This window comes from Podarcis filfolensis (genome assembly GCF_964270895.1).
Source record: "Podarcis filfolensis genome assembly, chromosome: 5".
Lineage (NCBI taxonomy): Eukaryota > Metazoa > Chordata > Lepidosauria > Squamata > Lacertidae > Podarcis > Podarcis filfolensis.
Window position 1 is genome coordinate 80,757,447 of NC_139608.1, and position 23,502 is coordinate 80,780,948.

General features: G+C 43.0%; 1 protein-coding gene across 16 annotated transcripts in view; it reads right to left on the reverse strand.

The window, feature by feature from the left end:
- ZMIZ1 (zinc finger MIZ-type containing 1) overlaps positions 1-23,502 on the reverse strand; it is a 386,104-nt gene that overhangs the window by 351,009 nt on the left and 11,593 nt on the right. Inside the window, exon 1 of one of the 16 annotated variants that reach the window (XM_083614616.1) lies at positions 7,766-7,976. The exons of the other annotated variants lie outside the window; for them this stretch is intronic. The gene's annotated coding sequence lies outside the window, so the exon portion shown is untranslated. Of the gene's footprint in view, positions 1-7,765; positions 7,977-23,502 lie in introns of those variants that run through there. 16 annotated transcript variants of the gene reach the window in all.

A 23,502-nucleotide genomic window follows, 5' to 3' on the forward strand; every position in this document is an offset into this window, starting at 1 on the left:
AGGAGAGGGGAATGGGGAACATGTGAGGAGAGCTTTGGCAAAGTTTAGTTTCATTTCCCCGGAAACCCAGCTTGTCATTTGGTTTTGAACAAACTCTGGTTACTTAAAGAAGCCCACTTCATAAACCATGGTTTGACGATAGCTTGCTGAGAAGCAGAACAGAGTGCCTTTTAAACCAGAATTTCTGGTTTGTATGCACCAACAAGCCAAGTTTCATGGAAAGTGAAATTTAACTCTGCTGAAGTTATCCTTCCAGCTGTGTGAGGAGAAGGGAAGGGGGAGCATGTGAGCCCAAGACTCACAGTGGCTCCTTTGCACATGAAACACTAAACCATGGTTTAGCTTTACATGCTAACACAGTCAGTGTGTCTTCATTTCCTCTTAATTACTAATCTTTGCTATACCATCATGTGCATACCTCCCATTTGTTGCCTGCTAAGCATCTTCATTTCAAAAATAACATTTTGTGATAAACATTTTGCCACAGTCCTAAGCATGAAATCCTAAGAAATCCTAAGCATGTTCACTCAGAAATCAGTCTTGCTGTGTTCAGTGCATCTTACTCTCAAGTAAACAAGCATGGTATTACATGGCCATCTGCTTAAATGTTTACCAAAAGTTGTTTTAAATAATGTAAATTAACACAGCACTAGAATGTGCTTGCCGCGTTTCTTGTGCTCCCTATTCTAGTTACTTAAAAACAACAAAAAGAGAATCGCAAACACCTGCCAATCATTACATTAAACTAATATGGGCGTAGGAGGACTTCAATATTGCCAATCTGACGGCAGGGGAAAAAATCGTATTTCAAACTAGACTCAGATAGAAATACAATTTAACCCATGAGTAGAACAAAATCTAACTTTATTCCCTACTTTGCAGCCTATTGCATTTACAGTTTAAAATGACACAATTTTGCTATACTTCTTGAGTGTGTGCGTGGAAAAAGACCAGGCTACTAGCCACATTCATTATGAATCCAGTGCACTCTATTCATTTTTTAAAAGGCATTTAATCTAATATTCCATATTAAATTTAAAATATTACAAATTGTTACATCACTAAGGGTGAACCAGAGAGGTGAGGGGACAGAAAAATCCAGGCTGGTGTGGGTGTTCCCCAGCAACAACACCATCTGCCACCCAAGCCCTCACGTCTCTGCAACTAAATAAAACTAAAATGCACCACATTCATGAATGCACTACTAAGCAAAATGGGCTTCTGAAGGCAGGTTCACCCCACTTGCTCCACAGCCAAATGCACAAACTGAAGCCAAGTAAAATCCCTGTATTTGAGGCCACGTGAAAATTCTGCTTGTGGTAGCTCATTAATTCAGGATGGCCATCTCTGGAATATAATGTACATTTGTGAAATAGCCCTTAGTTTCATACTGAGGGGTTTCAGGGTTAACTTAGCGAATGATATGGTTTCCAAACTCTGGAACATGACAGAGGGGACCCTTAAGGTGGGAGCAAGTGAGTTCTGAGCATTTTGGCTTCTGGGGTGAGAGCAAATAAGGCTGCTTTAGCCAGTCGCATAAACAAAGAGACAGGTCCTTGCCCCAAGAAGCTCACAATCTCTCAAGCAGAAGCAAGACAGGGCTGAAGCCTCGAAATGAAGGGCACCCATTCTTTCTAGCCCAACCGTCTTGCAGCGAACTTCACACAAGACAACCTTTTAGTCTCAAAACAAGCACTAAACATGGAGATTTCATTAGAGCATCATGGGGAATTCATTTAGAATGTGTCACATCACAGTAAAGATCAATCTTCATTAGACAATTAACACACTTATTAGGTTGCAAGTGGAGTGATGATATCGTCACAAGCTAGACGAGGAACTGCAGAGCAGTCAAAAGACAAAATGGAAAGCAGCTGTTGCCGCAGCCAAAGTTACCAACGGCTAATTCTGAGTTCACTTTGTATTTCGAGAAGGGAAGTGGTCACAAAATGGCTGGAGAGACATAACTTGGAAATTTTATTTTTATTTATCACATAGGCCTATGTGTGGACTTCAAGCCCGTTTTTGCAGGAACTGCTTTCCATAAAAATGATGTCACAGCTGACTTTTTGAACCATACCCATGCTTTGCTGTTCTGCTTCTTAGGCAATATAAGCTATCTGTCATTGTTTTTACCTTTATTCATTATTTTATTTAGTTCTGGTGTCATATACATAAGAATTAAGGTTACCCAAGCAATAAAAACCATCTTTCTATAAGAAACTATCCTCCCGCATTCTGAAGGATAGCACATTTGACAGTGGCACATTTGACAGCAAAGCAAGATTGTGGCAGTGCATCTTAAACTCAGCAAGTTCACAGGCCTGTCTGAAATGTGGTACAGTATTGTGTATACTAAGGCTACACATGTATGTGGTCAGGAACTGTGCTTTCACAGAACGGGCTGCTTCAAATACAGTGCCAAACCATATTTTAGCATTACAGGAATGGGCCTGCTATATACTCAGCGTTTCCCCTCTGCCTGCAGCACACACTAGGAGGAAGAGAAGACTGAAAGAATAATTCCAAGGTTTAAACTAAACCAGGTTTGTTGCTATATCCAACAAGAACAAAATGTATTTAGTTTAAGCTACTGTTCACTCAAACAAGCCAAGATCAACCTGTGGTTTCTAATACTGGTTTGTTCTTATTTTAATAAGCCACCATAAACCAGTCACAGCTCCCAGTTAAGACACAGCAACAAATGGGCAAGGACCTGCAGGTGCTTCCAGTCTCCTCCTCTAGCACATGCCATAGTTTAGCATTACATCTGAACAGGGTCATGCAAGCCTGTCCATGTAGATATTACGCAGGTGTGCGTATGGCAGGTCTTGCCACCGTGATCCTATGAGCATTGGATTGTGTGAAAAGATGGTCAATAAATCTAGGAACATGCATGTTCAATCATCATTAATTAATTCAGTATATCACTCACCTCAAAGTAAAAGAAAAAAACAGCAGTGAACAATAAATGTGCATATTTCCTCCTCCCCACATCAGCAGCTCATTTGTGCCACTTAACTGAGCTCAGTTGACATATCTGACTTTTATTTTTTTAATGAGCCAGGATATACATGAGAAATGGGAAATCAGAAAACAACAGAATAGCCGAGTGTCCTGGTGGTTAAGCAAGTATACCAGCAGCCAGGTATACAGTCAAAGCACTCTTTAAAAAAATCAATTCCAATTTTTATTCTCACATTATTTCTCATCACAGCAGGGAATGCAACCTCTGTTGCCCCTTTCTGTTTCATGAACTGTTGAGTAATTTTAAAACCAGGCTCAGTGTAGGGTACAGAATAGGCCTGTTTTTTCACAGAACATGCATTGGCAATGCATTACTAAGCTATGGTTTAGTGTTGTGGGCCTGAACAGAGCCTTCTACTCACATACACTCTGCTCCCCCAGTGCTGAAGAGGACTTTGCCTGAGTTTAGTTTCACATCCCACTAATCCTGTTTTGGCATATCAGAGGAACCGATCTCCTGGTTTAAGACCAACTATGGACTGTTTCAGAGCATGCCAATTTTAAACTATGGTTTATGAAGTCAACTTCTTCAGCTGTTCTGTATTAGTAAAAAAAAAGGTAAAGGTAAAGGTAAAGGACCTCTGACAGTTAAGTCCAATCGTGAACAACTCTGGGGTTGCAGCGCTCATCTCGCTTTACTGGCTTCCGGGTCATGTGGCCAGCATGACTAAGCCGCTTCTGGCAAACCAGAGCAGCGCACGGAAACGCCGTTTACCTTTCCACCGGAGCGGTACCTATTTATCTACAGTGGTACCTCAGGTTAAGTACTTAATTCGTTCCAGAGGTCCGTTCTTAACCTGAAACTGTTCTTAACCTGATGCACCACTTTAGCTAATGGGGCCTCCTGCTGCCGCCGTGCCGCCGGAGCATGATTTCTGTTCTCATCCTGAAGCAAAGTTCTTAACCTGAAGCACTATTTCTGGGTTAGCGGAGTATGTAACCTGAAGCGTATGTAACCTGAAGCGTATGTAACCCGAGGTACCACTGTACTTGCACTTTGGCGTGCTTTCGAACTGCTAGATTGGCAGGAGCAGGGTGTTCAGCAGGGACCAAGCAATGGGAGCTCACCCCGTCGTGGAGATTCACACCACCGACCTTCTGATCGGTAGGCCCTAGGCTCAGTGGTTTAGACCACAGCGCCACCCGCGTCCCACTCTGTATCAGTACATGAGGCCAAAAAGTGAGGAGGAACAGGAGTGTGTGTGTAGAAGCATAAGCTCCACCCACAACCTTCCTGCCTTGAACAAGATGAGACTCCTAGGTTCGTGAGTTTGATCCCCACGTTGGGCAAAAGATCCTGCATTGCAAGAGCTTGGACTAGATGGTCCTTGGGGAGTCTACCATTCTATGGTTCTAAGGTGGCTTTGGGGCATGTTAGAAACTTTACCACAACCGGAAAATGACTAAAAGTAGTCGACAAGCCCACTTTTCACAAATGTGTCTACCCCATTCCCTTTTAAAGCAGTCTAGATTAGTTGCCTTATCCACCATGAATTTGTCTAATCCTATTTTAAAGCCATCCAAATTAATGGCCATCATTGCATCACCTGGGAGTGAACTCTGTAGTTTCCCTATGTGTTGAGTGAACAAGAACCCTCTTTTCTCTTTCCTGAATCTTCCGACATTCAGCTTCATTAATGTCCCCAAGTTCTGCTATTATGAGAGAGTGAAACCTCTCCCTAACCAGTTTTTCCACACTGTATATAATTTGATACACCTCTGTCAGGTCCCTCCTTCTTCACCTTTCTCTAAACCGAAAAGCCTCAAATGTTGCAACCTTTCCACAAAGGGAAGTTGCTCCAACTCCTTGTCATTTTGGTTGCCTTTTTCTGAATCATTTCTGACTCTACAACAATGCAATGCAACTAGAACAACACACGATATTTGAAGTGCACTTGCACCATCAATTAGTATAATGACACGACAAAGTTTTATTTTCAACTCCTTTCCTAAGGGGGCCTCCATTACTGCACAGCTCTATATTGTCTCTCTCTATTTTTCTCTGAAATCTCTCCCCCATTCTAGCCCAAGGAAAGCAGAGGTGCTGCTATGTTGGCTCATAAATGATAAATTTACACTTCGTTTCTGAAGTGTAAGAGCTGTTCGACAGTGGAATTTGCTGCCAAGGAGTGTGGTGGAGTCTCCTTCTTTGGAGGTCTTTAAGCAGAGGCTTGACAACCATATGTCAGGAGTGCTCTGATGGTGTTTCCTGCTTGGCAGGGGGTTGGACTCGATGGCCCTTGTGGTGTCTTCCAACTCTATGATTCTATGATTCTATGAACCAGCTAGGCAGGATTCTCAGCCTTCCCTGGGCTGTGGAGAGATGCCACTGGAGCTGTGCAGTGGTGCAAAGGCTTAGCAGCATCTCAGCACTGAGGAGGCTGAAGATAGCCTGCAGATAGTTGTTTGGGCCAAAAGCACCATTTCCCCACACAAGCTCTCAGGAAGGAAGCACTGTGAGTCAGTAGTCAAGATATCCTGGCCTGTCTTTTTCTAGGAGCTTTTCAACAAGGGTAAGCCACACGTCCCTACCTTCGTAAAGCTGAAAGCAAGGAGATTATTTTAACTAGCTGCTTGAACTTACAACCAGCATCCACTCACAAGGCTGCGAAGGAAGTTTCAGACAGGTGGGACAGACAGATCAAAGCCAATATCAGAGGCAACATTGCAATGGAATCTGTACAATGTGCATTAGGTTATCCCTATCCTTGGAGCTTAACTTAAAAGTCACAGAAGCCTTCAGAAAGAAGTAAGCAGCAATCAATGTGCACCAGAATAGACAGATTATATTTTAAGAGGCCGCAACAAATGGAGGAACATTAAGGGACCTATCACTCAGGCATTATCTGAAAAGAGCTCCTTTGTCAAACCTTGCATAGACCCATCACATGACCAAGACCTTATAACTTATGACCCCTGTCATAAATTATTGCAACTGTTAGCAACTGGTATCCTTGGGCAGCTGCCAGCGCCTTGGTACATTGGCAGAGTCCACTGCTAATTCCTGCCCTGGTTTCCCTTTATTTTTTTCTTTTCTGGGGGGGGGGCAGAATGGGCAGTGCTAGGCAACCACAGCTAGCCCCCCTTTACTTTTCTCAATGTGGCATTAACTCTGGGGTATTGTGGGAGATTTAACTGCGGCATTGTGGGGCATTTAAATAGCAGCTCGAATTGGCTGCCTGGTGCACTGATGTCAAGTAAACACACAAGGCCCACTAAAAAGGGGGAAGACTAGGAAGTACTTTGCACAGAGTTCTCCAGGACCTAGGGCTACCAGCCAATTAAGTAATTTCTATTGAGTGCCTGCATTTTAACCAATTAAGCTTTTAACTCTAAGTGTATTGGCTTATATCTCGCATTTTGTTCAGTACGTTAGCTATCTTCAGTACAACAGTACATGTCAGTAACAAAGTCAACCTCAAAAAACAAGTATGCCTTTAATGCAATGCCCCACCTGTTCAAAATGTATTCTCAGATATTAAAGTTGCCCCCACTGATTATGATACTCTGAAGCTAATTAATCTTCAGCCCAAGCTAAATATCAATAAATACCACTCTAAAACTACCTTAAGATATATATATATATATATATATATATATATATATATATATATATATATAGAAATTTCTACACCAGGGATTGGGTTGCCAATCTTTTTGGGGGGACCATGGGCATATTTGCAACCTGGAGAATTGGCAGGCAAGAACACATTGCAACCCATATTCTATTGGCTGCAATGCAATGCTTTGTACAGGCTGAGCTACACTTGCCTACCCAACTTTCACCCCCACAGCTTCACATGTGGTTCAAGTGTTAACCCAAGCATTAACCCTTGCTTTGTGATGTCATTGTTGCTAGGGTGCCAGTGTAGGTCACAAATGGCCTATAAGCCAATGTGACATCAGCCAAGATCAGCTAGAAACCATTACTCCTTCGGTGGGTGAAGAGAAAGGCAGAGGCTTAAAAATGAGAGAAAGGAGTTAACAGGTCAAGAAGGAAGGGATTGTTCAGCTTGCTCTGGAAGGAAGCAGAGAAGGCAGCCTAGTTCTCACTTAAGGTAGTTAACCTGTTTTTAACTTTACCCATTTGGGACTGTAGGGGGGGTCTCATGTAGCTGAATACTCTTATCCTTCACATATAAAACTAGTGTGATGGTGAGAAGACTTAGGTTGCAACCCTTTCTCCTGAGAAATTAATCCTCTGTGTTTATGGTTCCCCATGGGTTTCCATGTGTAAGAGGCTCCATTTACAGTGGTGCAGCTTAGACTAAATTTACCCCTCAGTAAGAACTTGGTGGAGCAAGGAGGCAGAACAGCAGGTTGGACTGCAGAACGAATTAGGGGGAAGAAGTTGGGAGCATTGCTTGATCTTAAGAGCCCTGGCTGGCAACTGGTTTTTAAAAATAGGAGATATATTTTCAATTGTGCATTCAGTCAACTGAGCATGAGATAAAGGGACAGCGATATTGGCTACATTTACACTTCACTGCATGCCAAACACAGGCAAACTTCTCTTTGGACCACCCACCCTGCAGCAAGCAGTGACGCAACATCAAATTCTGAAATGCAGGCACTCTTCATGGCAATTCCCATAGCCACATCCCTTCTTATACAACAAAAAAGGGAAGTTTTGAGCAATGTAAAGTTTGAGCAATAAGGAAGAGCAACAGGATTGCTAGGAAGAACTACTAGTCACGAAGACACAGGGGAAAATCTGCAAACTAGAGGCTATCCTTACCCGACGTAGCACTTTTAAGAACTTTTCTTCAGAAATCTTGTGAACCGGTGAGATAAAGGATTTTCCACCCTTTCTCCCCACTGTGTTTGTGGATACGTCACAAGAAAGACTGTAAGAACGGCTTCCATGGGGATTAATTTAGACCATTTCCGCTCTGCTAAGCGTCAGCTGATCTGCTCAGCTTCTTTGGTGGGTTTCTCTCCAAGAAAGATTGGCAAATCCTGCTCAGGGACATGACATCATAAACCACACTGTGAAATTAAGTGGTGACACTCAGTCCCTGCTCTCCCACACCACGGAGTGTGAGCTGCAGCAGAGTCATTCCACCTCTCAAGTACTCATTATCTGGCATTGCCCAAGGCTTGGCTCATACAGGAGAGAGAATAGCTGAGGGATGCTAAAGAGACATTGACAATGCTTCTTGCCACTCATGCCAAGCCCTTGATTTGGGTCTTGGAGGCCCTTCGAGGCTCTACCAAATAGTCTGTTCACTCGGGGGGGGGGGATAAGTCAAATTGTTTTTAACCTGTGTCATGACTTTCAGAGCTTCTTGGACTTAGAAGGTACCAGTTGCCTAGTCCCCTCCCAATCAGGTTCTTTTGCTGGGAACACATAGTCCTGCCACATTTCTGCATCAAGTATAATAAGATAATTCAATTACTCCCAGTGCCTCATATGAGATGACCATAGATTCTCTGCATAAGTCACTCCTCTGGACATGCCTCCTCCCACATGGGCCACACATCTTGAACAGTGACCCAGGAAGGAGAAGAAGAAGAAGAGGAGGAGGAGGAGGAGTTTGGATTTGATATCCCGCTTTATCACTACCCTAAGGAGTCTCAAAGCGGCTAACAATCTCCTTTCCCTTCCTCCCCCACAACAAACACTCTGTGAGCTGAGTGGGGCTGAGAGACTTCAGAGAAGTGTGACTAGCCCAAGGTCACCCAGCAGCTGCATGTGGAGGAGCAGGGAATCGAACCTGGTTCACCAGATTACGAGTCCACTGCTCTTAACCACTACACCACACTGACTCTCTTTTCATGCAGAAACTCCATGGGGCAGGTTCTTCTGAAAGCGTGCAAAATCCATACCGTTACACACCCTAAATTCAAACATTTTTTCAGGTATTAAGATAGAGTGTGCCTCCTGTATTAATTAACATTCCCCATGGGAAAAACTATCTGCATCAGTGTTCGTGGCCAAAATGTTTAATAGATTCAAGCATCTACATCAAAAGAACAATGTCAAAGAGGTTACAATGGATATAATAACTAATGACACTAATGACAAAATAAAAACAAATAAGTCACCAAAGCCAGATGGCATTCACTCCCAAAGCTTTTCCGAAGGAACTCAAATACTAAAGTGTATATATTGTAACAACACAACAAAAATCATTCGTCTCTTTTAAAAAAAAACCTTTGACCTTTCTCAAAAGGAGCCCAAGTATGTTTGTTGTGTTCAAAGTAATATATTTCGTAGAGATCCTGGAAATAGAAGGAAATAAAGTGCAAAAGGATACAACCTAGGATACAGAAAGTTGCTGGTGGGGCTTATACTAGCTTTCATTATCCCAGGGAGGAGATTTTCGGTTGGGATCAGATATGAGAAACCAGGTACAAATCTCTACTCAATTATGAAACTTAAGGGTAGACAGGAACAAATCACCCTCACAATGGAGTGCAAGACATTGCTTCTCAGAATTAAGTCCCCCTGCTATCAATGGAGCTTGCACCCAGCGAAGTGAGTGCAGAATTGCAGCCTTAGTCCACCTGTCACGTGTGTTGAGTAGATGAAAAGAAGTACCCCAAGTTCCATGGACAGTGAATGTATAAAAATATAAGATAGTGTAAAGCTCACAGGAAATAAAAACCAAGAACTGCATGGCCTGCCACAGTGAAAAGGGCAAATTCAGTGTCAGGAATTATTAGGTAACAAGCATCATAATGAAGTCAATGAGGTAAGTGGGTATAGTGTTACAGCCTAAAAAACCACAGCAATTTTATTTATTTTTATGACTACCTTGCTATGTTTGTAACTATATAATATTTTTCATATTGTCAGCTGCCTTGAGCATTGTTTTAATTGTGGAAAAGCGGCATACAAATAAAATTATGGTGATGATGATGATTTACTTTCAGTTTAGAGATTCAGTCCACTCCCTGCCCCGAACCCTGCAATGTGACTAAGCAGGACATGATAGAGGTTTAGAAAGGTATAAACAGTGGATGCAAAAAGGCTTTTCACTCTCACAGCGCTAGAACATGGACTGGAGTCATCCAGTGTAACTGACTGACAGTATAGGGATCAGGAAAGACAAAAGAAAGTGCTTCTTTGCACAATGCGCAATTAACTTACAGAGTTCAACACCACAGGATGTAGCAATGGCCACTAGCTTAGATGGCTTTCAAAAAGTATTAGACAGATTCGTGGAAGATAGGCCTGGCAATGCTCATTAGCCAAGATAATTAAATGCAACTTCTGTGTTTGGAGACAAGTGTATATCTGAATAGTTGCTGCTGCAGAACTCACAGAAGGCAGTTGTTGTCTTTATGGAAGGTCTTGACCCTTTTAGACCACAAACCTATAACTTGCGTACCTTGGAGTAAAGCCTCATTTTGGGCTTCCTCAAAACATCTGACTGGTGAGAGCTGAAAACATTATGGTGGACCTTTGGTCTGATCCAGTAAAGCAATCAGAAGGATGAATGCCAGATTTAAACAGCTTTCCAGATTAATATATTTAGAGCTTAGCTTAAGATGTTATGCCAAACCATGGTGTTTACTAACCATAATTCATTTTTCCCTACTCAACAATCCAGCTTCTAGGTTCAGATACCTCTAAAAGCAGAGTAGTGGTTGTAACTATGGTTTGTCAATTCAGACAGCATAACAAACCATAGTTAGCACAAACCCTAGTTTACTATTCTGGTTTGTCCACTGAATGAAATCAAATCATCATACTAAACTATTAAGCTCCCATAAGCCTAGCTTGACATGTTTTCTCAACTGAGCTGTTGTGATTCCTAAAACAGTCTGAAATTTCTTGAAAGACTGATACCCTCTCCTGCTTTGGAGCAAGGGGATTCCTTGGCTTCTGTGCTGATGAGGCTCTCAGAAAAGAGAAAGAGCAGGGAAGGTGGAGACCAGACAGTGGAGAAGCAGGGTCTTGGTAACTACCAATTTTAGATTGGCTACTAAGGCCAACCAAAAGTTGCGGAGTCCTCATTTTAGCAATAAAGGTGGACAAAATGTAGAAAACCTGAATGTGACTGGAAAAGTGGAAGAAGAGGCAGCTAGTTATGTAGAGAACAAAATGAACAGCAATTCCTTCCCCTAAACCTGCTGTTTAAGAAAAAAAACTACCAGGTTTATGTGCATCTCATAATATAAGATTGGAATGACGGGGCAGTCGTGATATAGTCAATACCACAAGTCTTGGGGCATTTAACCCACTCAGGCTGTAACTGGTAGGGAGGAAAAATTGTCCATCTGTCCCAAGATACTATCCTGCTCTGGAATTTCCTCCACCACCTCCCAATTTAAGGTACCTGCATCTTCAAAGGGGGGCCTTCCCCATAGATTAAGAACCATTAGATGAAGACACACACACAAAAGTGTTACTTGTGAGGAAGAATAATGAAACATGCAACCTTGATTTTGTTACTTTCTGGGCAAGAGGTATTATATTAAAAATCCTCACAAACAAAAAACTCAGCAGCAGCTTTGACAGTCAAATACTTTTATCAAAATAAGAAGCCATACAAATCTTTGTACACTTATTCTTATCAGCAGAAACCAACTGTCATAACTTTCACAACCAGCAAGCAGCTCTTCATCTTTAAACGTTTCTGAAATGAAGTGTCTGTTTCTGACCAAAAGCAAACGGTACTCGTCTTACATAAGTCATTAACAACACGGTAACATTATCTTTGTCATACATAAATTATAGTGCATCTTCAAGGTAAGACAAGCTCCTTTAATTTGATTGCGCTTATTCCATCTTTACACACATGCTAAACGTTTCCTAAAATTATCACAAGATAAAAATGTCTGCCAACATCCATCTTTCTGAGCTTAAAAGAAACAAACAAACATTCACAATTCATTATGTTTGGCAGAACTACCACACACCCAACCAAAATCATGTTGTCAGACCTATTTCCCAGGCAGCAGATGACAGGGGTAAAAACAGGAAACAGGAGCATGTATTGGTTTCAGAGCCCAAATACCAAGCCTGACTTGGAAATATTCCTGACCTGACCTGGTTTATTGGAGGAAGGAAAGTTCCTTAGCAGTTCTCATCTTTTGGCCAGAGCAGAATTGGGACACAGGCTCAATCTCTGCTCAGGTCACCAGTTCAAGTCCACGTTGGAAAATCTGCGCAAACTGAGAACATGTGCAGAGGTTACTGCACATTGCCTGGTCTCCAGGTGATGTCCAAGAATTAGCATAAGAGTATCAGGTAGCATACTTGTAACCCAGTCAGGGTATACATCCTCACATCTTAGGAGACATGAATTTTGCCCAGCCAGTATGGAATCTATGCATATCATTTAGGCCAAAGGAAGCTAAGCTGTGATGCTGTTGTACTCCCATGAGCCCTGCCAGCATAATCAATGGTCAAGAACAATGGGAGTGGTGGTCCATCCACAGGTCAAGACACTCCCGATCTGGGGAATGTACAAAATACATCTGATTTCTGTACATTCTCCACCATCCACTAGTTCATTTAACTTCAACATTTTCAGACCCAAGACCTACTTATAACCCAAACATGCATGTGGGAACCTATTAATCTTTTACCATATATTTGCATGGTGGTAGTGCTCCTGTTAGGGACGCGGGTGGCGCTGTGGGTAAAACCTCAGCGTCTAGGACTTGCCGATCGCATGGTTGGCAGTTCGAATCCCCGCGGCGGGGTGAGATCCCGTCGTTCGGTCCCAGCTCCTGCCCACCTAGCAGTTCGAAAGCACCCTTAAGTGCAAGTAGATAAATAGGTACTGCTTTATAGCGGGAAGGTAAACGGCGTTTCTGTGTGCTGCGCTGGTGCAGGCAGCTTCGTCATGCTGGCCATGTGACCTGGAAGTGTCTCCGGACAGGGCTGGCCCCCGGCCTCTTAAGCGAGATGGGCGCGCAACCCCAGAGTCGGTCACGACTGGCCCGTACGGGCAGGGGTACCTTTACCTTTACCTTTAGTGCTCCTGTTGCGACCCACCAACTGAAGACCAGTGCATTAGTGGCTTTCTATACAGTCTGGACAATTTGGAACATTTCTTGTTCACATTTCAGTCTATATATTAATATTCCTTAATATGCCTATGTATATTTCATTACTAAAATACTAATCAAAAAGACAAATGTATAAGGATAAATTAGACTAAAGATTGTTGCCTGTCTCATGCTACACATTATTGCCTGATTCATGGGAAACATTGTTTTATGCCCAGGAGGAGAAGAGAAGTATCTGCTTCTGATTTTAAACTAACCACAGTGTGTTAGTGAAAACGAGACAGAATCTGAATATCAGGACACCCTCTTGGTGCCTCTATACCATAGGTCTGTGGAGTGGATGGCCACCAGAGACGGGGCCTTCTCTGTGGTGATCCCATGGTTTTGGAACTTCCAATAGTTCAGATCTATAACACGTGAGGGTTTGGGGAAGGTCCTAAAGACTTGCAATTTTTCTATGTTTTTAGAGGTTCTTTTAATCTGTAAGCTGTCTTGAGTCCCATCAAGGAAAAAGGCATCGGATAAAGTTGTTGTTGCTGTTGTTGTTGTTTGAACAGCAGGAAACCATGATTTCCTACAACAACAGAACTGAGTCCCTGTGTTTGTGCTTAACCAGTATTTTGCTACTTTTAACAATATTAATGGGATACTTCATTAAGGTGCAATTACATGTTGTTGTTTTGCAGCCGGCTTGTTTCCAAACTATGATTTGCTAAGAAATAGTTATGGTAGGGTCCGTTTTAGGATCGGGGGGGGGGGATCAGTGTAGGATCACCTCTCAGTCCCTACTTTATGTTAGCCTTTCAGGGAGCAATGAGTGTCATGGACAATGGAAAGACAAAATGTATACCCTTCCCATTTCAAAACAAATACAGCCTCTGAAAGATTGGTTGTGATTCCCACAAGGTGGCTAGGCTGGCAAGAGCAAGTACTACCTGAATATTTTCCTACTCCAGCAAAGCAGGCTTGGAGCAAACAGTAATGTCTCTGACCTTGTAACAGATATCAAGTAGGGAGGAACTGAATGCTGCCTCTGAAAGGGAGATAAGATTCCAGTGCCAAGCAGGGAGCAAATCACAGAATGGGTGGTGTGTGATTTCAGCAAGCCAGGCTATAAAGGACTGCAGAAAAGATGTCCTCGTATGAGGACATCTGTTTTATAAATCAGCTTTCCACCAACCCCCGACATAAATGTTTAGCTGGAGGAAAATCAAATTCCTTATGCAGACAAACTGTCAGGATTGTCAGCCATGATCAAGCATCAACCACAAGCCCTCCTCACAAAGACTGCATATCTGCAGAAAACCATACAGGTCTTCTAAAGCCCAAGAACCTTTGCCCCATGTACCGTCACCACCCTTTCTGGTCCCAGTATAAACTTCTCCTTCCCGTGGGCAGACTTTAGCCTGATCTATGCATGCAGTGGAAGTGAGGAACTATAAACCTAGGGTGATAGAGTGGACTGTGCCACTTCAGACTGCAGTGTTTTTTCTCTTTTTTATTGCAGCATTTTTTTATATTATTACTATTATTGCCTGTCCAGAAGAATTCCCTGAAAGCAAAATTAACAAGCCCAAATCTCCCAAGACAGCAAGGAGTACTCTAACACAGCTATCCCTCTGCTATGCTAGTCCCGCCCCGCCCCCTGGCACTTTAAAATCTTTCATTCTTAAAGTCAGCAGAGGTAGCAAACATTTAAAAGTAACAAAATCATTCTGATTCTTACTACAAAAAAAGCCCAAGCAGGCCAGCACTGTGTCCATGGATTACAGCTCCTGGGGGTATCGCTGATCCTCTTCAAGGAAACCATGGAGAAAGAAAGTGAGAACTCTCTATTGTTCGTGTGTGTGTGTGTGTGTGTGTGTGTGTGTGTGCTGCGCTAGTTTCCTCCTTGGAAGGAGATACTGGAGTATTGAATAGCAACGTTGCAATTATTATTTCATTTACGGCATCACTTCCAATCTAAAGTGGCATAGTCTGTCCTACCCTGCATTCTGCTACTTGTGTAATGGAGCAAGGCCATTGTCAGCACAACTACACACCTATTTGCAGGCCTGCAGGCCACCAAGCTGACCACAACACCATAGTCTTGCTTGTCCTGTTCATGAAAACCTACCCCCAGTCACCCACCCAGTTTTTTCCCAGCTCTATGAAATAGCAAAATAAGATTCATTGAGGTGTTCTGTGGGGAAGCATGCAGCTTAGTGGGACACAAGATGTGCAGGCATGACCTCCAATCTTTAATTTGCATATTCCTACAATATCTATACAAATTTAGGTTATTCCCATTTTATGAATTGCAAACCAAGGCAGATATACAGCACGTTTTCAAATGGACCAAGCCTTCCTAGTGGTGCAGCAACCAAACCAATAGCACATATGGTTCAAATTGGATGGAGGACTCTGTGTTGAGATTGCTGCACTGCAGGGCGTTGAACTAGATGACCCTTGAGATCCCTTACAATTCTACAATTCTATTATTCTATGTGGACCTCATTCATATAGCATTATTATTATTATTGATTTAATTTGTATACTTCCCTATATCCGCAGGTCTCAGGGCAGTTCACAATATGGCAAACCATCCACTTCCGATCACAAACACAAGCTCAGGCTTGAATGCAAGGAGAAGAGATTAGCAACTTCTGGTGCTGGGTTGTGGCAAACCATAGTTTCCCATGTGGCCTAAACCTGAAAAACTATGATTTGAGCAAAAACAGCATCAAAACATGCTTTGGGTTTCTGCTTTCTTGGCATATTGTGGTTTCCCACAAATCAGCACTGGAAGCTTCTGTTCTCCTTTTTGGGAAGGAGGAGAGAAGAGCTTAGGGCACGACACCTCCAAATCTCACAGGCTCTGAATTCACTGCTGCTCATTTGAACAGATTCAACAGCATCACTATTAGGAAGGCAAATTTATCAGTTATTGTTAAGGAATGGGGGGGGGGACATTTCCTGCCGAACATTGTACTTAGAAAGAAAACTGGTGTATCGGTTCCTACACAATATGTTTGATTCCTCCTTTTGCAGTAAACAGAGCAGTCTTGGGTGGGGGGACAAAGTTGATAAAGTGGACAAATGCAGGGAGAACTGTCTATACACAGTGGTACCTTGGGTTAAGTACTTCATTTGTTCCGGAGGTCCATTCTTAACCTGAAACTGTAATGGGACTCCTGCTGCTGCCATGCTGCCTCTGTGCAATTTCTGTTCTCATTCTGAAGCAAAGTTCTTAACCCGAGGTACTATTTCTGGGTTAGCGGAGTCTGTAACCTGAAGCGTCTGTAACCCGAGGTACCACTGTATTAACCATGAGAGTCAAGACGCATGCCAGCACCTTCACAGAGAAGACATTCTACACATATAATTCTTGCACAAGGTAGCCAATAAGATGCCCTCCTGATGCTGGAAAGCAATTCCCATCAGCTGAAGGATGATGGGAGATGCAGCTCTAGACATCTGGAAGATACCACAGTGGCTATTCCTGTCCTAGGGTTTAAGAACATCAGAAGAGGCTGTGCACCAAATTTCTCCTGTTGGGGAAAGGACAAATTCTGCTGTTTGGAGCAGCATCATTCTAGTAGTGGCACTGCAGCTGTGGAATTTCCTCCCCAGGGAAACCCACCAGGCTTTCACTCACTGTAGAGTTTTAGGCAGCTTAGGAAAATATTTTTGTTCACTTAGATCTTTAGTTCATGAATGCTTTTATTAGGCTATGTTTTTGCTATTTGGGCACCTGTATTTATTGATTTTATATTCATCTTCATGTTTAGCCAGTTATTGGTTTAATCTGCATACCCTCTTAAGAAGCCACATGTAGAAAAAAGGATTGTGAGAAAATTAAGAGCTGATTAGTGTTCCGTACTGCTCTTGCAATTACTTGGACACATGTTTTATTTCATTTGTGCTGTAAAACACTTATTTGCTTGTTGGAGGGGGTTTGGAGGGGTGTACGAGACCAAATTTCAGAATCCACCCTTCCTACAACCAGTGTTCCTTGAGGAAAGCATTGCCTAAAGTTGTATTCACAGTTAGGAAGCATTTTTAAAACACAACCTAACTCTGATCTGAAACCATTTCCCCCACTGCTTTTTTCTCCTTCACTTGATGACAGTAGTAAACAAATCTGCAGACTGAACAGTGGTCTGGTGAGCTTCCTGAAACCCAAACAGGAGGAACTCTCTCATTCAAAGGAGTACAGTACTGCAGCAAACTTCAAAGGTTTCTCTCTGCATTCTTGGCCACTCAGCTGAGGACCCCTTCATGTAACTAGAACAGCTAAAGGAAGCTGTAGGATGCTCATGCTAACTTCTAGCCATGTCAGTCCCAACGCCATGCCCTTTCACATACAAGAACAGCCATGGCTTGATTTCCCTTTTTTGGCATGTCACTGGAAGTATAGCTGTAGGTTCACAATGCCATGCCAAAAAGCTGACCCAGGCTGTATTCAATGGCGGTTGTGTGCACACAATTGCCTCACCACAAGCTGATGCCACTGGGAGTCAGTGTGAGTAGATGGGAAATTGTTGCTGCCAGAAGGTAAACCCATCATTTGAACACCATGCAGTTGTTAAGAACATGAAATCCCAAACCGCAACAAGCTTTGGATAACCAGTGCTGGCTGCATTTTTGTCCCACTATAGATGGTGCTGGAGTAGACACTTGAGAAACCTGTGGACTGAAAGATCAAACCAATCCATTCTGAAGGAAATCAGCCCTGAGTGCTCACTGGAAGGACAGATCCTGAAGCTGAGGCTCCAATACTTTGGCCACCTCATGAGAAGAGAAGACTCCCTGGAAAAGACCCTGATGTTGGGAAAGATAGAGGGCACAAGGAGAAGGGGACGACAGAGACGGGATGGTTGGACAGTGTTCTCGAAGCTATCAGCATGAGTTTGACCAAACTGTGGGAGGCAGGGGAAGGCAGGAGGTGCCTGGCATGCTCTGGTCTATGGGGACACGAAGAGTCGGACACGACTAAACAACTAAATAACAAGCAACTCCACAGATGTGACTAGATGCAAAGGAGACGAGAGCTTCTGTACCATTAACAACTAAGTAGAAGAGCATTTAATCAGGTGCATCTCTCTGCCCACACCTGGGCATTACAAGGCACACCTTCCCACCCCAACTTCTTTTTCATCAACTATTTCTCCATGCTCCTGGCAGCATATATGATGTGACCCACAAATGATCCTGCAAGGTATGTCAAGCTGAGCAATAGCAACTGGCACAAGGTGAGCTGCATGGCTGAGAAAGGAATCTGAGCCCAGGTCTCCTTGGGCTGACACTAAAGTCACATCCACACCATACATTTAAAGCACTGTTATACCACTTTTAGCAGTCACAAAGAATACTGGGCACTGTAGTTTGTTTAGGGTGCTACCCTCACAAAGCTACAATTCCCAGCACCTTTAACAAACTACAGTTCCTAGGATTCTCCATGAAAGTTAAAAGTGGTATAATAGTGTTTTAAATGTAAGGTGTGACATAACTCTTAAAAGGGACAATAGCCCCACTGTCCTTTGCATCTGATCACCCAATATGGGGAGATGGGGAGACAGGGCATTTCCCTCCCTTCTTAGCCAGAGCTGTGACCAAATCCCATTTTAATAATCTAAAGCAAAACTCACCTCTACAGATTTTCCCCAATGTAATTATCATTGACAGTCCCAGGGAAACCATAGATTCATATTCACAGAGTGCAGAATATATAAGCACATTCACTTGGTCAATACATTAATACCAAGAAGTCATTTTCTGCTGTCCTCTGACCCATATATTTTCACCTAAACTGAAAACAAAGCCAATCAAATTAGCTCAAGTACTTTTTTAGTCATTGCACTCACTCAATTCATTAATTGTATATGTACATCAAAGTGCATACATTTCTTTATGTGGGTAAAGTTACGTCTTTCACCTCCGACTCCCAAGAGTTCCTATGGTGTCACTCAAAACAAATGCAATGCAATCTTCCACTGGTGGGCCTTTAGCAGAGATGGCAACATGTTTTATAATGGTTGTTGTTCTGCCTCTGCTTGCAGATTCTAATTAACTAAACTGTTGCAAACTTATTTATCTTAATGAACCATTTAAGATGCCAAAAATGTATGTGGGGTGGCGGGTCCATTGAAAAACAGCTTGGGCGTAGCAGCTACCACTACATCTAAAGAGACTTTTCAAAACCTCCTGACAACAGAGACCCAAGCTTAGGAATAATAAAATCCAAAGAACCCATTTTTGAGACCTATGATACCTCCATCTTTCTGGTCATCAAATGTCAGAGCTCAAAACCCCACAGGATTACAAAATTTGACAGTGGAGAATCATTCAGTACAAATAAAGCAGGTGTGGTAAGACCAGTAGTGCCTCATCCCATTATTGTACTGAGAGAGTGAAAAGTATATATGGTCCCAGGTTTGCATCAATGTAGCTATCCTATTATTTGAAACACATAGTAAAACTGCACAAGACCTTACAGTCTCGCTCCATAGGGCTTCTACTGATGCAATCCCCCTCCTCCCCTCTCAAACACTTGAAGAAGGGGAGGTGCAAGTAGTATCACAAAAATCTTTGAGAACTCTGGCAGTGGAAGAAGCATTACATCAAGAGCAAATGTAACACACCGGAAAAAAATTCTGAGTAGAAACATATGTAGCAGAATTTTACTACTTAGAATTCCATAGTAACCCCTCTTGGGTGGGGTGGGGGAGATGATCCACAGAAGACACTTGTGTCTTGCCTTTCAGCAAGATACACAGCATTATTCATTTTGGTTTGCCCAGCGTGATCTTAAAAGTGTGCACAGGCTTAAATCTTGCACAGCAACAAACTTAACACACTTTTGTTGCTTATGCAGCAACAAACTCCTTTTGGAGAAAAAATTCTTTCACGGATGCATATTGGACACACTAAGCGATACTCAGTTAATACCAAGCTCAGTAAAGTTTTTTTTTGGCTTTTTTACAAATGTCAAGTCTTAGGGACCACGAGCACTGCAAATCAATGGGATTCTCTCTTAAGTTTCCTCATCAAGTAAGACATTAAAGTCAACTGCCCTTTTACAACAAAAGCAAAATCTCCCCTTCAAGTTGAAATCATTTAAAAGACTGTCTTTGTTTATGACAGATATCCAGATCTGGCAACTAAACCCTGGTTTCCACAGAACTTTGGTGTTTCTGGTGTTGCTTTCTGCCTTTTTTATTTTTAATTTTTTGCTAGTGGGGGGAACAGGGAAGAAAACCTGAACAAAGACTTGAAAGAACCCAAGCTAATTTATAGGTTTTAAATCACCAAATGAGCCAGTAAAGCAAATGAAAACAGCTTGTAGTGGCTGGAAATTGTTTTTAAAAGTTTTGGGCCCAATCACTAAATGTAGTAATTATTACACTCATGATAGACCATTCTTGTTTAAAATCCCTCCCCTCAAGAAGATTCAAACCTTACACAGCTTTTTAAAAAGTGTCTTGCAGCCCCTCCCCCAATAGCCTCCATACTCTGAAAAACGATCAACCAAATGCTTGCAACCAGCCTGAAAGTCACACGTGCTCCATTGCAAGACCTTGCTTTCAATGTGTCTTTTGTTTGATGGCTGGTGTTTCAACATCCTCGATCTGAACAGAAAAAGGTCAGCCCTAGTCTTCTGGCATTCATAAACCTGAATCAGGCCCTGCCAAAGGAAGATTGATGTTGTAGTAAATTTGCCTTGATCAAAAGCAGGGACAGTTGGAGGCAGAAACCAACTTTGCAAGATGAATCTCAATTCTCTCCTAAAGGGAGAGACAATAATGCTTAGAAGCATGTGGTTTAGCTAGACCCTTCAACAAAACCTTTCCCTCAGTGATATGTGCATATGTAGATTTGGGAGGGGGGAGGAAACATCTACAGCAGATTTGCAAATAGGTCTACATTTTTCTTTATAAGCCAAACACACAGACCTGTGTCAATCACTTATAGCTTAAAAGGAAAGTAGTGAGGAGAAGATCTTTCTCAAAACTTTCCTGCATGGTCATAGCCACATTTTTTTAATAATATAAATAAGAAGTTTCTCCTGTAGAACTTTAATTTTTTTAAAAGATGCAGTAACAAATACTTCACAGCAGCCTTGCAAACATTCACTGAAGTTACCAGCCTGTCTATAAACATATATAAACATTCCTGCCTTAGACGTTTGTGGCCAAAGAAGAATGAGAGCCAATCTTTAAAAAGCTTCCCTGTCTGATCGCTTGGAGGCATTTCTTACTCACCAGAGGCATTTAGGCAAGTGGCTATTTACAAGCCTGGGTACACTAACTGGGGAAGTAATATAACTTAAACCACCCATACGTCAAGCCGCTAGTCCTCATTTTTGATGCTTTGTTTGTTGCTTTATTCCATTTCCTTTTCCTTTTATGATATACATCCTCACAAGTACTCTTTGAGAAAGGGTAACACTTTGAGGGAAAAGCAGCAGAAGCCAAGAGACAGCAACCTAATCCAGCAAGTCCACGGCTGAGCTTCCACTTGAACCTTGGTCCAACTCTAACCCTTTTAAGGCTAGCACCAGGCTGGGCTTCCATTATCCCAATAATCCTCCCTTGTAAACTCCCCCCGCCCCCAATATCTAAAAAGTAATGATTACAACTTGGTGGCGGTGACTCCATCATTAACCTTTCCAATTCCAAAGGCCAAGTCCCATATTGCAGTTTAAAGGCGAGCTATGAGTTGCTAAACACGCTTAAAAGAAAAAAAACTGTCAGCTGGAAGCCCCACTTATCTAGAACTTGGGGCGCCAGAGCTTTGAACAGGCTTTTTGCCCTTTCAAATTTGATAAGCCCATTGCCTCACTGAGGCACACACTTGTATTCACGGTGCCTAAATAGCCATTTCATATTTGAAAGAAAGCACAGCTAGGTAGCACCCCAAGACTATACCCAGGCATTCATCTCTTCCCCCACCCCTCTACTCCTATTCCTGCTCTCTTACTGTCTCCTGGAAACCTTTGAGAGGGCATTTGTTCAAGCTGCCAAGTTAAATCCTCCACTCTCATGTCAGTCTGGGTGGGGGGAGCAGTCAGAACACCCAGCGTCTCTTAGGCCTGTTGAAGTCAAAGCACAGATACACACTATTACTTTGGCCCTGGAGAATCATTAAGCCCTTTCAGATCAGTAACTAAAGACCAACATGTATATACAGTGCAGAAAAGCAGACTGTGGTGATGACAGGGGGCTGAGACTTTAAAAACTGGCTCCCGTCTCAGTTCCCTCTGTGACTGCAGGCTTACACATTTCCCAGCTGCACAGGCTGTAGAACCACAATCAGGCAAAGAAAAGAAAATATTGTGTGCGGTTGTTCTCTTCCTCCTCCTCCTCATTCCTCAGTTATTTAATGATGCTCATAATTATTAAGACAGAAGAAGGCAACTGGGATCTCAGAAGGTCTCCCTCCTACAACCAAAGTTAGCAGCCAAATTAGAACCTTCACACGTGCGCCCAACACACACCTATATCCAAAAAAGTTTTCAGGGCAGGCGAAGAAACCCGACCAAGGAACTTTTAGGTCCCCTCCCATTATCTTCCTTTGGAAGCCGGCCTAGGAGACCTGCCCAAAAAGTTCGTGGCCAGGAATCCAAGGCTCAACTCAGATGGCTCCTATTTTTAATGTTTACATTCCTCAAGTGCCTTTTAACTGCCATGTTGCTTTTCGGGTTTTGTTTTTTCTTCCTTGCAGCCAGCTATAGCCCAAACTGCTCTCCCCTGAAAACGATTCCCTCGTTCCCTCTCCGCGCGCTCACCCTCGGTTCACAGTACCAAGAAAGCAGGGGCTAGACGCTTCTCTCCCCCCCCCCACCTTCCTCCACTGGCTTCCTGGACAGATGAACGCGAGAGGGAGGGAGAGACGGGGGAGGCAGAGGGAGGGAGAGGTGGGGGGAGACCCTCCCCGCGCGCCCCTCCTGCCCGGCGAGAGAGGCCCCAAGTCCCAACTGGCTTTCAGAATCCAGACACAAGGAATTTGCACTCGCTCCGGCTTCCCACCGCCCGGAAAAGAAGCTCGGCGCCCCCTCCTCTCCACCTCCCACCCACCTTTCTTACATCTTCCCCTGCAAACCCTCCTCCGGATCGATCGATTAGGCTCTCGCCGGGGAGGATCTTAAAGGAATCGCCTTTTCTCAAAACCAGTTAGCAAAAGTAAAAAAATAAAATAAAAAGCCGGCCAGGCGGGGAGGAGGGAGGCAAGGAGGGAGGGCAGGGAGAAAGGACAACAAAACAAAACCCCGAACCAGAAGCTCTCCGGATTATTTGAAACCTTCCTTTGTTTTTAGGGCGCAAAATCGCGGCTCCAACCCCTGCCAGTCAAGGGGGCCGAAATTATGAACGTGGTTTGGGCTGTTCAAACTTGAGACGCGCGCACATAAAAAACACCTTTTGCAGATCTAGATGTATATAATTGTGTAGGTCTCCTTTCTTTTGCACTCATTCCGACCCACCCACGCTCTAACATGCGCACAGCTTTTCGATTCTTTTTTTTTTA